Raw genomic sequence first — 2405 nt, forward strand, 5'->3', positions numbered from 1 at the left:
CAACCTCTCAAGTATCTGATGGAGCAGTTGGTTTGTTGTAGGTGCTTGTGGTGTTGAAGGAGAAATGTCTTCAGCCGGTTCAGTAGGTTGGCTTGTAGTGGCTGCTGGAGGTCTGATATATTTCCCGTTAGGAACGTACTGATCATCCCATGGGAGCATGGCTTTAGTGTCTCCAGCTCTGTAGGAGACTCTGGCTGCTGAGACAAGATCTGGAAGCAAGGCGAAAAAAGGTAAGTTGCCCGCAATTTGTACGTGTCCCATTGCATTCCAGATGTGTCTTGGTAAGTTTAGAGGCTGGTCTGTAAGGATGCACCATAGTAAAATAGCCATGTCTGCAGTGAAGGAGGACTCGTGGGTGCTCGAAAAGACGTAATGGGACATAATCTGTGCCCATATGCGAGCCTCCAAGGTAAGTGCGGAAGCCGATATTCCCTTAGGATAGGAACGATGGTATCCATAAATCCATCTGCTGCCAGGTAGTGCGATAACCCTGAGAACAGCGTCCCAGTCAAATTGGTACGTCTGACGCTTGAGTGAGGCTTTTTGAAATGCATCCAGTCCTTCTGGAGTAGGGGGGAGATCTAGAGCTCGTTGAATGGCCTCTTCTGTAATGGGGACTTGCTTCTGACAGACATAGACAAACTGCAGGGTTGGCAGGTGGAAATTAGAGTAGAACTCGACTACCCAGGAAAGAATAACCTATCGTGGCTGTCTCTGTAGGAAACCACATTGTCTTCGTTCAATTTGCGGCTCAACAAATTCAGCAATACGGGTCAGGAGGAGAAGAAGGAGGGAAACGAAAAAGTAGGATTTGGAGAAGAAAAAGATAAGATATTTTGGCAGATATGGATATGCTGTGCGGCGCAAGCGACGCGGATGCGCGGAGTACGCGTTCACGCTAATTGTGCTTATATGAATCGACGCGGACGCGTCGGTCACGTGGACGCGTGACTCGTTCTGTGCTACTGGCGCGAGGGCAGCCTCGTGCTCGCACAACTCTCTGTTCGAAACTCATTGTTGCCAAATTCCAGGGTGACGCGTTCGCGTGGTAGACGCGATCGCGTAGATGACCAATATTGCAAGATGACGCGGACGCGTGGGGCACGCGTTCACGTGGTAGGGCTTGTGCATCTAGCGCCACTCTAGCACAACTTGCTGCCTTGCACCCCTTTTTTACGTTGATTTCAGGGCACGCGTTCGCGTGCTTGACGCGGACGCGTGGGAGGCATTTTTTGCAAATGACGCAGACGCGTCAACGACGTGGTCACGTGGGTCAATTTGTGCCAAAGGCACGCCTCCAGTCACGCTCTCGCACGACTCTCTGTTCGATTTTTTTTCTTCCTAACGCACATATGACGCGGATGCGTCGGCAACGCTGTCGCGTCGCGTGCCATTTTTTTTATGCAATATGCAAATGAAGATGTAAACTATAGGCACTAGTACTGAGAAGAGTTATTGAGAAAGGAAATAAAGAAATAAAAGAAAGAAACGATCATACCATGGTGGGTTGTCTCCCACCCAGCACTTTGCTTTAACGTCCTTAAGTTGGACGCTCCACTGGCTCAGTCTTCTGCTGTTGGTGGATCCTCCAAGAGGAAGACTTCTAACTCCTTGTTTTTTGTCGCCTTCTCACCATGATATAGCTTTAAGCGATGTCCATTATCTTTGATGAATTCAGAGCTGGAAGGATGACTTAGGTGGAAAACTCCGTATGACTCGGCCTTCTCTACTCTATATGGACCTTCCCATTTTGATCTCAACTTGCCTGGCATGAGCCTCAGTCTAGAGTTGTAAAGGAGGACAAAGTCCCCAGGTTGGAACTCTCTCCTCTTAATGTGCTTATCATGCACAGCCTTCGTCTTTTCCTTGTACAGCCTTGAGTTCTCATAAGCTTCTAGGCGAAGGCTTTCTAATTCTTGCAGTTGCAACTTCCTTTCAGCTCTGGCTTTCTCAAATTACATATTGCACTCCTTCACTGCCCAAAAGAATTTGTGCTCTACCTCAACTGGGAGGTGACAGGCTTTTCCATAAACTAAGCGGAAGGGACTCATCCCAATGGGTGTCTTGTATGCCGTTCTGTATGCCCAGAGTGCATCTTGTAGCCTGGTGCTCTAGTCTCTCCTATAAAGTTTGACTATCTTCTGCAAGATACGCTTTATCTCTCTGTTAGACACTTCGGCTTGCCCATTAGTCTGGGGATGGTAGACTGTTGCCACTTTATGAATTATCCCATGCTTCTTCAGTAATCCTGTTAGTCTCCTGTTACAAAAATGGGTGCCTTGATCGCTCACGATTGCTCGTGGTGATCCAAAGCGACAAATGATATGGTTTCTAACAAAGGAAACAACAGTGTTAGCATCATCAGTGCGGGTAGGAATTGCTTCCACCCATTTAGAAATGTAATC

Source organism: Arachis ipaensis, chromosome B06 (genome assembly GCF_000816755.2).
Source record: "Arachis ipaensis cultivar K30076 chromosome B06, Araip1.1, whole genome shotgun sequence".
Taxonomy (NCBI): domain Eukaryota; kingdom Viridiplantae; phylum Streptophyta; class Magnoliopsida; order Fabales; family Fabaceae; genus Arachis; species Arachis ipaensis.